Source organism: Olea europaea, chromosome 12 (assembly GCF_002742605.1).
Source record: "Olea europaea var. sylvestris chromosome 12, O_europaea_v1, whole genome shotgun sequence".
NCBI lineage: Eukaryota > Viridiplantae > Streptophyta > Magnoliopsida > Lamiales > Oleaceae > Olea > Olea europaea.
Window position 1 is genome coordinate 20151863 of NC_036248.1, and position 11776 is coordinate 20163638.

The 11776-nt window shown below is 30.7% G+C and overlaps 1 protein-coding gene across 1 annotated transcript in view; it reads right to left on the reverse strand.

Moving 5' to 3' along the window:
* LOC111406026 (protein EARLY RESPONSIVE TO DEHYDRATION 15-like) overlaps window positions 1–1669 on the reverse strand; it is a 6161-nt gene extending 4492 nt beyond the window's left edge. Inside the window, exon 1 of the mRNA XM_023035194.1 lies at window positions 1630–1669. The gene's annotated coding sequence lies outside the window, so the exon portion shown is untranslated. The remainder of the gene's footprint in view (window positions 1–1629) is intronic.
* Between the last annotated feature and the right edge of the window lie 10107 nt (window positions 1670–11776).

Consider the following 11776-nt stretch of genomic DNA (forward strand, 5'->3'; position numbering starts at 1 on the left):
TTTTTCCACAACTCAGCAGCAGTTTTTGTCTCACCAATTTCTCTCAACACATTGTCAGATAAATGCAAGAATATAGAACTCCATGCAATTTCATCAAGTTCAGTTTTCTTAATTTCTTCCATATCATTAGGCCATGACTCATCAATGGCTTTAGCACATTTTTGTTGAAGCAAAAGGGCTCGCATTTTCTGGCGCCAGAGACTAAAGTCTCCTTTACCATTAAAAATCTCCAATTCAACTTTAGTTGACATTATCAAAACTCAATTTGATAAAAAAAAAATGCAAGCAGATCACATACAAAGTCAACAGTATATTCAACTTGCAGGAACTCAAATGTCATACACCATAATCAAATTTAAAGTGCACAGTTAACAAGTGAGTTATACAATACAGATTATGCAGTGAGATCTCATCAGTCCATTCACCACATGAATAAGCAGTTTACACAAAAAACCAGCAGTGTCAAGTCACAAGTATAACATGCCATATACATTATAATAAACTCATGCAGAAAACATAAAATTTGTCCAAAATCGTCAACTTATAAATCAAGACAATTCTTAGATTCCAGACAACTTACGATCTCTAGATAAAGGCATTGTCAAGATAAAGTCTCAGATTTAGGGATTTTAAGTCAGTTACAAAAATCTCACAGTATAGACAAATATTATATATGTAACTCGACAATTATGGAACGAACTCACCAAAATCCCTTATTAGGATTTCAAGAAATAAACGAGATCAACTGAACCAATGCAAGAAACCTTCGAGACTACCAACACCGGCACCAAGAACCCCCATCACGAGCTCTGATACCACTGTTACGAGAAGTTCAAGAAAACACAATGAAGAACACGGTATTTTCGCCCTAAGGCAAGAGGTTCGGAACTTCGTTCCTAATCCCCTTTTGAGCTTCCGTCAAACGGAAGAAATCACTATATCAATGGAATCAACGAATCTGTCCAGTACAATCTTTTGGCACGCAGCAGAAAATCACACAAAATTTTCCCCAAAATTAAGCCTCATAAATCGACAACATTCACTCAAGAATGATGAATCGAAGCCTATACAATAATCACTCAAGATTATTTCAACATAAGCCTCTATACATTCGAGAATGGCATTCACTTAAGAATAACACCAATACACCTTGTTAAATCACTCAAGATTATCTACACAAGGTTGAATTAATTTCTCATCAACAGGGGCTAATTTTTGGTGTGCAAAAATTGATAGATTGAAAGGACCACCGAGAGAGGAGAGATGAGAGGCAGAGAGGAACTCGTAAAAAATGAGAGAAAGGAATCTGAATTCTGTTTTTTTGGTTCTGCTGGACGTCCAACCCTAATGCCAATTTAATATGAAACCCACTAGTGTCTTCATCCAATGGTGTAAAGTGTGACACTTGTCAAAATCTGGCCAGCCATTTAAATGAGAAGAAAAACGTGTTCAGCAGCTCCCTTTTTGGCAAAATGAAAACAGCAACTCTCCAAATTAATTACAAGATCCGGCCCAATTAGCAGGTTTATTCCAGCAGCCCATCATTGTGCCATTTTCTCTACATATACACATTTATACATACATATGTAAGAGAGAGAGAGAGAGAGAGAGAGAGAGGAGTAGGAGGACCTGAACTGAAGAGTGAAGATAGGTTCGAGTTGATGATGACGTTTGGATAATGTGGAAGTGAAGGTGCTAAAATAAGCCGGTTTGACCCCATTAAGGTTTTTTTTTCTTTTTTTTCTTCCTCGTATTTTTAATTATACAATCTTTCATATGATAATATTAAAGATAAAGAAATAAAAAAATTTATTTTTCAACTATTCATTCTCAAAAAAAAAAAAATACTACAGAACACGCCCTAAGTCTAAAAGTCCAAGTCTCAAGCAAATAAAGTTATCAATAAATCAAATTGCAACATGCCTTGAGGTCCAGGATTTAAGTCATGTGATCTATTATATTCAAACATTTGGATCGTCAATCAAAGATCATGAAATTTCCAAGTCACAAAAAGAACAATATATTTTATATTTCATAAAAGTTAATTTGTAAACATTTCTTTTAGTTTTATAGTCGAAAAAATTGTATACACGTCCACTGGAACCTTCTTGTCCTTTATCTTTCGGTCTCATCCCAGTTTTCAAGTTTCAAGCAAAAAAATAAAGAAAGTCATGACTTCTCTCGAGGAGACACTTGTTAAATTATTTCATGCAACTTGAGCCCAAAGAAGATTGAGAAAACTCAATTTGTTTCATCTCTAAGGAAGTTTTCTAACAAAGACGGTATGAAAACACAACTTCAGGAAGCGAGCTCTCATTTGACAGAAAAGTTCAAGAACTTGGCAAATAAATTCTCATTTTGCATCTATCTCTAGTGGTAGAATCGTGTCTAGGGTCCTCCTATGTCACTTTTCTATGAAAGTGGGGACTAATATACTTCTTCTGGAGAATCCTTCAAGTTGGTGATGGTTACAGAAGCGACATCAGACTTTAATAATCGAATCCAAAATATGACTTTAATAGTTGAAAAGTTGACAAAGCTGCTTGATAACAAAGATGCAAAAAAAATTCGCTCATGCATAAGCTAGAGTTGTGGAGCCTCTTGGTGGAAGTCAACCCATAAAATGTAAGCTCTTTCTAGAAAATGTTATATCGAAACCTCGACATCTATTTCAGATATTTCAATGCTCTCTATTTTTAGCTCGTCCAAACAAAATTTGTTGGGTACTAGAGGAATAGAAGAGTCAATATATACTTTCAAAGGATGTTACAATAAGTAAAAAAAAAAACTATTTGGAAATGCTGGATTTTTTAAAGAAGAGCCTTGTAAATTAGGTAATCTTTATGCCATTATCTTAGGTGGTTGCGTCCTATAGATTAGGATGGATCACTTATGTTATTACCTAGTTATGGTTTGATATAATCCAAAGCTAGCGAAAATTATTAAAATTAAGAATGTTTAATCAAATTCAATTATGATAAAAGCTATGTGATTGCTTAAGAAAAACCAAGAGATACAAGACTTTTCAGTATTACACTAAATTGAAAGCTAAAATGTCAAAATTTCGATATACGAAAAGCTAAAGGAAGAATCTTTCACAGTAGTTGATGTAAAAGTTAAAGTGTCTATCTTATTGTTAAGTGGAGATTCTATCATATATACTCATCCTGACGAGAATGCAGGAACTATTTCAAAATCATCTCAATGATCTGCATTTTCTCGACTTGAAATTAAAACTTCTGATGCAAAGTTGATTTTCTCATATCAAAAGAATAAAGAGTAAAAAGAAGAGGTTTTAGTTAATCACATTAGTTTTGAAGAAACTCCGAACTCAAAATCAGAGTCCGAAAATTTCCACCATATCTAATGAACCTAAACTAGCTCGATCAACATTTTGAAGGATGGCAAGCTACTATGGATTATTTGAAACAATTGAACTTAGGGATGAAAGAAGATCCGAGAACAATGTTTGTTAGTTCTTAACTCGGTAAAAAAGATGAATATGTGTACTTCAACCTACTCCAGGAATACAAAGATATGGTTACATGGTCTTACAAGGAAATGCAAGGGTTACTATAATGACTTGGGCACTTGTGCTCAACTCATTGGTTTATACGTACTGTCCGTTTTGGGAGAGCTTCTGTCCATCTTATCTCTTAAATATTTCTTTTGCATCTCCAAAATTTAAACTCATTACCTCTGCTTTATAATAGATTTAAGTTGAATCATAGTATCTATTGAACAAGAATAAATCCATTTGCAATAACGAAAACAAGTCAATAAGTAATTAATAAAAAATTTCAAATTCCAATCAAGTTTTCTAATATTAGTAATAGTAAGATAAATTCACATATATTTTATGACTAACACATCTCCAGGCTGGAGAAAATATTCATTGATAAAAAAGGATCTCATTTTTGTTTAAAGGAAATAAGAATTAAGATATTTCATGTAACATCCTGAACTTTTTTTTTTATTATTTTTCATATGGACCTAACTTAATGTGTCACTTAGCTAATGAAATGATTCATGTTTATATTTGTCGTCACACTAAAAGTCCGAAGGTTGATGATTTATTTTGCTCACTTGTACTTATAATTTATTGTAAATTTTATTTGGGTCGAATATTTACGTATTTTAGAAGTTGATAAAATATATCAATATTATACTCATTTTATCACTCGTGTTAAATAATATAATTTGAAATCAAGAAAAAAGTAATTTTGAACTAGTTATGCTCGAGTTATCCTAATAAAAGAAAAAAAGAATTATCCTCAAATATTTTATTAATATATAATAAAAGCAAAAGAAGAAAGAGAAAGGGAACTTTCAATGGTACGGTCAGAATTGGAAAAGGTCAAAACTAAACAATAACTTTTACTTTAAATTGGTTTTAATTTTATTAAAAACATTAACCAATGATGATTAATTACATTAACCCTATTCAACATGATAAAATGCCTTTTAATTTATGTAACTTATCGTGCATGGTAGTGGAAAAAATTATATAAGGGAAATGGAATGATTTTTCTTCTACCACAAGTTCTCTCTTGGATTTTAAGAGGCCGGCCCCACCACTCCCACTTTCTCTCTCTCTATTAACCCCACCAGTCATACCAATTGTTGATCCCTTTCACTGTGTAAAACCGGATTTCAAAGTTTAGATCCTCTCCGCATCGCGAAAGTTATTGCTGAATGCAGTCGTCTACCACCTCCGACCCAACTCTATGGATGTAGGTGGGTCCTGGGGCTATCTGAGATGACATTTTCCTGTGCAAGCCATTAGCTGGAGGGCACGAGTTGGCTCGCAGCTTCCGCGCAAGTGAAAAAATAAAAATTTGGATGAAAAAAAGTGTTATAAAATAAAGGAAAAAGAGAAGAAAGTGAATAAGTTAATAGACTTGTATGTATTTCATTGATAATCAAAGTTTCATATTTATAAGGAAGAATTAAGTATGCAGTAATAATAAAAATTAGGACTATAGGGGTATTATTATCATTTACTAATAAATATATAATTTATAATACTCTCCAATTAACTACAAATTACAAAATATCTACATATTTAAAATCCTATCAGTAAAATTCAAAAAATGTATATCTGTTCCTCTTGACTGCAATATTTGAAACTTCTTCTTTCGAATCATTGATGTCCTGTACATCAATGTTTACAATATTACAATTTTGGTGAAATATGATTTGTGTTGTCTTGTTAAAGATATCAAGCAATATTGTCTTCATATATGATATTTCTCAATCTTTGTTTATCTTTAATCACATGATGATTTGTTGAAAAATGGATTTCGTTATTGATCTATTCGATTAATAAATAATTTGTAACATATAAGAATATTATTATAAGGTTAAATATTTTGTATATTATGGACATCATTACACTGACACTATTACACAAAAAATATGCCATATGAAGATCTTATTAAAAAAATTCTAATAACGAAAAATAGTACATTATTTTTTTGAATATGCTACAAAAATTGCTTCGTTAAAAATCCTGCCATGAAAATCTAGTGGGACAAAATCATGATCAGCGAAAAAATAGAACAACATGTATTTACTTCTTTTCGTGATGATATTACTTGAATTATGTACTTCGAACATAAAATTTTCCAATGATAATATTAAAACCATAAAAAATGAGTTTACTGTAATTATATATATTGTATACATATCAAATTTCATGTATTGTCGAACTAACAAGATAGAGACTTGTGATTGAATCCACCATAGTCTATTTATTCAAGTTTTTGAGAAATTCATTATGGTAAGCATCTTATATTACATGTTATGACTTTTTTTATTCATCTTGTATAAGTATACACCTTTATGTGGCCGGATCGTAAATCCAGACTAATAAATCAATTTTGTCAATCATTCCTTTTATTGATATGATTTAACGAAATTATTTTGATATTCTCGTCTTTTTTAATAAAAAGCAGCACTATATACAAAATTGTTATCGACAACTTTTTTCTTTTCAACTCCATTTCATTCTCATAACCTTTTGAGATATCTCTATTTTCAATATCTGAAGTACTTAAATCTCATCTAAAATTTTATAATTAGTTATGTCTACATATTCTTCAAAAGTACACGTTTTATAAATAGGATCATCTTCTTTATTTGCTCGTATGAAATATTGTTGATCTCCTAAATCAGTATATGCATTTTAATTAATTATTTTTCAAACTTCTGGTTCGAATTATTTTTTGCGAGGATTTAGTTGCTATAAGGATGCATTTGTATATTATTTCCAACTTCTTAATTCCGCTCTGGCGTTCTTAAAACTGATATAATTGTTTAATTAATTTGACAATTAGCAAACCGCGTTATAAAATATCATTTGCTAGAGTTTGAGATAATTTATAAAGGTTGGCATTCTTTAATATCCATTTTCAGTGCACTATGATTGACCAATATTATTAGATAGAAAATATTAGACTCTGATCATAAGCCAATAATAGACAACTTGATATTGCCATCATGCGTGTTAACCTCGCGAAATGGACCCTCCACGTGGCCAACCGATAGCCACTCCACGTAATCCTCCCTGTGCACTATAACGAACGGTCAGAAGCATACGGTCGGAACCAATGGAGAGTGGCGGCAGCCGCATACACTTTTATGGTCAAGTCAGCGATTGGTGATCGGAACAGTGCTCGAATTGTGTAAGAGAGTGGGGAGGAGAATAAATATTTCTTGTGTGTGGAGGGCTAAGTCTAGTATCAGTTTCAACACCTTTGTCTCTTACCAATCATTGGGTATTTATAGACGATGAGCATCGTTGGATGTGGAATACGTGTATGCATCTGACGGTGTGAGACGTCTGTTTGTAGGCATCAATCAGCCACATCTAGAGTGGGCGGGTAATTAATTATCCTTAATTAAGTTCACATAAAGTTGATGTCACATCAACTAGACCCATGAAGATGTCACATCAATTAATCCATGTGGATAGAGGATTTTGACATATTCTGAAACTGACGGTGGAGGGATCTGTTAAGGGAGTACCTATGAGTGCCCAACGCTTCGGTTTCATGGGGACGCTTCGGTCGCTTCTGTAGATTCAGTTTTTGAGGTATGTGCCTTATATTGCGTCAAGTTGGAGTTCGGCCAAGGTCGACATCGCTTCGGAACCACTTCGTAAGGACACGTGGCACCTCGTGGAGGAGTGGATCTGACGTGCTGAAGTGGTTTGGTGAGGGACGTAACAATGCATAATAGCATTTCTTAAATCTAAATTGAAAGTATTTTTTTCTATATAGAAATTATTAGAAAATTAATGAAAAACATTTAACAAGCAATAGTATTCAACCATAGAGTGAAGCTTCAAAACTCGAGATTAAATCTCGGGTTTCAATCTTGCCACCTCGACCCTTGATCTTCAATCACGCGGAGCCCGTGCGATTCACGTCGAGGGGTCGAGGTTTTGCCACCTTGGCCCCTGGCTCTAAACCCGAGATTTTATCCCTGTTTGAGCAGCAATTTCCTCAACCATATATAGATATCCCACTAGCAATTATTAAAATATTGAGATTTAAGCTCACTAGCATTTACAAAATACATGTATTTATTGTAAATTTTGGAAATTATAATCATAATTTAAAATTCAAATAGTAATTTCGCAATTTTCAAGTTTCAAACTCCATGCAATCATATAGTAGATGTATCATATCTATTAAATACAAACAATACTTAGATGATCAGCATAGAGGGTAACGGAACCCCATATGTCACCTTAATTAATTTTCAAAAATATAAATAATTTAGTCTCTACATAACTAGTGATGGCTAATGATTAATTTTCAATAAATAGAACAAATATCATACATAAATTAATTAGTCAAAAAATTTACTATTTCTTTGTTGAATGTCCATTGAAATCTCAATTTCATATGATTATTGATCAAGTCAGGTCCAACTAGTCATACCAAACAATAATTCATTTAATAATTGAACTCCTAGTTTAGTATAATTTTTGTTTCAATTATACTACACATTTTAAAAACTTAGTATGTTACTATTTAATTTAATAGAGAAAAATTTCTATAATAGTAAAATTTAATTTTTCAACATAACGCAATATTGACTCTTCTATAATATCAAAACAATATTCATTTGAAAATATTGATATATACTTTGTTATGACCGTAAATTCAAAAATCTTATTTATTTTTCTAAGCACATGTTCTTTATTAGAATATTGTGCTAAGTTGTATTTTGTGTAAAAATGGGGCTCAAACACGCTTATAATATTTTTCTAAATATAGTAATGTGTATAAATTTTTGTTTTCTCAGGAACACAATATAATATTTTTCAAGAATACTAATATATATTATTTTTGCTTTTTCTGGAAAAATATCAACATTCTTCTGAGTTATTGACATGCTTTTTAGGATCAGATAATATTCCTTCTGAAACATTTATATAAAATGGATCGTGTTTCTTCTAAAACATCAAAACCATATCCATTTAGTACAAATACAATTTCTAGTTATGCTTTTCAGGATCACTAGTTAAATCAAAATATTTAACTAAAGACTTACTTGAATTTGAAAGATTTAGAAAATTTTGAATGGTTGGCAAATCTCATATTCTTAAAGAATGTAAATATGAAAAAAATTTTATAGTATTTAAAATTTTGTTACTGTTCATGTAGCTATTTTTATTTTTATTTTTCAAATGAACAGTTGATTTTGATAGGATCATTAAATTTGAAGAACACTGAGTTCTGAATGGCTTGTCCAAATTTCGTGACGATTGGACCACGAAATACTGAGATATTAACATTTTTTATTATAGCGCACAAATTGTCCAGATTCTATAAATTTCTGCACTTTTGATTACGAAATAATAATATAATCCTTTCAGAGTATATAAAATCACCATAGGGTAATCGAACTTCGGGTTTGTGATGATGTTTGATTCAATTATTCTATGAACATGTGTGCATGTTAGAAGGGAGTGTCAGATTTTTTTTAATTGCTTCTGGCCAGATACGAAAGAAATTTTGCAAACATACTCTATATTTTTCCTTACATCCTCTCAATGTGGTATCCATTGTAGCCGATATTTTTAAAACTAAGTAAATTTCTTCTAAATTTGCTAGAATAAAGTGTATTGTCAATATATAATTTTCTGTTATTTGATAAAATAATACAAACTATTCAGAGCATTCAACGATATTCAATGCACCTGATATTGTAATAACATTATTTTCTACTAATGTTAAGTGTGTGTAGATGCACTATCAACTAAACACGGATCTTGACAATTTATCATGAATTTATAAATATGAAAAAATAATTATTTTGAAAGGTATAATTAACAATCAAGTTTAGTGATGTTCGCGCATTGAATAACTATTCAATCAAACAAAATATATAGTTAATTCTCGAAAATATGATAAATTATAATGTAACCATGTAAGAATCAATGTTCACATGATATAAGCAGTATATTTTCCTTTATGGATAAACACAAATTCATGAATTACACATATGATATATTCTTCAAGACAGACAACTTCAAGAGCACCTATATTTGACTATTACTTTTTCAAGCGCAATATGTCGATATTCTATTGGAATATTGAAATTTTAATGTCATATTCTTTAGGAACAATAACAAATTTTATTTAAAATAAAATTATGTAAAAATTTACTCTTTAGGAGCAAAAACATAATTAAATTATATTTTGAACATCAATAATAATGTGTTGCTCCAGGAACAATAAAATAATATAAATTTGATACTCATTTTCAACCAAAGCCACAAAATTCTTTTGGAATATTGATTTAGATTGTTTTCTTTCAAAAAATATACAATTACTGAAATATTGAACCAAAAATACATTTAAGCAAATATTTATCTATCATATATCGCTGTAGTTAAATTGATATAATTAGATTGAATAATTATGCCGCTTTGTTGTACGATTCAGCGTTAAGAGAATACCATGTTTTTCTTTGAAAAAAGAAGAAGAGTTTCCTTGTAAACTCTATTGGCTAGAACTTCATGCTGATAAAGTGTTAGAATCGATATATTGATATACTTATCTATCATATATTGGCATGGTCAAATCTATACAATTAGATCGAATAATTATATCGCTTTATTGTACAATTTAAAGTTAAGAGAATACTGACTTTTTTTTCGAGTAGAGAAAAAGAGTTTCTTTGAAAACTCAATTGACTAGAACTTTATACTGATAGTGTGTTAAAAAATAAAGAAAACAAAGTAGAGAATTTAATGGGCTTGTGTATATTTTATTGAGAATTAATCCAATATTTAAAAGGAATATCTTAGGATACAATGATATTAAAATTTTGGAATTATCATTTATTAATAATTATATAATTTATAACAAAAAAATAAAAAAATACGTTAGAAAGAGTCGAGCCTTGGAATTTTGAAACGAGTTGGCTCATGGATAAGCGAGCACAAACCACCTCAACTCGATCTATTAACATCTCTAGGCGTGACTCTCACCTTTGCCTACTAGAAACTGTTTCCTTATTTGTAATGTTAAAAACGACAAATTCTCATTTTTCCAACCATTTGAATTTTAGACGTGGATGCCAATGATTGCAAATTTTATTTCACTTGTCAATTTGTCGTGATTTTTGATCAAAGATGGTGCGACAACAAGCAAGACGTCAGATGTTAGGGTAACAGTGGTGCATGGATTAACAAGTTATAATTTTAAACAGAAACACATAAAATAAACTGCAATTAAAAAATTAAAAAAAATGAACTAACTATATATTGGAACAAGATTTAATTAATTGACATAGAATGTAAGTTACAATTATTGTACTTCATTAAACAGAATTTCTACTAATTATACTTGTGAAACATTTGCAGCAAATTACATATACTTTAAAAAATTATAACAAAATTACATAGAGCGTAACAAAATTAATAAATTGAAGATACCTAATTTTTAAAACAATTCATCATATTATTTGTACCGTTTAATACTTGATTCATCTGATTTTTCAACTCGATCCCCCATTGTTTCCCCACATAACATTGTAGGCCATAGATTGGCCATGTAGGTCTTCATTACTTCCAAGTATACTTCTCAGTTCTCACAAACATCATCTAGTACGTTCGACTTTAACTATATTAAAAAGGCTAAAACAAAAATAATACATGGAAATCAAGAAACCTTAATAACCAAGCCTCAAACATTAGACAATACAAACTTGCGACGAAAATTACATACAACTCACCCAATGCATCAAACACATTATAAAAACACTAAAAGCTATTCGTCAATCATAAGTGTCATTATTTTGATGCTAGCAAAAATCCCAAGCAAATGTTAAGGTACGAATCGCAGATAAGAAAAATGGAGGAAGAGTCACAGTAACAAGAAAAGATGCAGGGCATACAAAATTTACATAGCAAACAATGAAGACTACAAGGTGCAAAAATTATTGATAGGAATTCAGCATACTGCTAAAACTGCCAAGGGAAATGATGCAACCAAAGATCAAAACTCAATTGCTTACATGTGAAATACTAATAAATATCCATTGATGTCCAGTATCCTTGATGCAAATGATTAAACCACAACTAGCCAGAAACTTGGACACAAAAAAATGGGCAGAAGAAAACTGGAATATTAAACTAAGAAAGTTATTGGTGCATTTCTCTCCCACATGATTCATGACTTAAAGAATCCAAAGCAACGAAGATTGTAAATCAGACAAATTAAAATAATTGATTCTAATATACTTTAAAATAGAA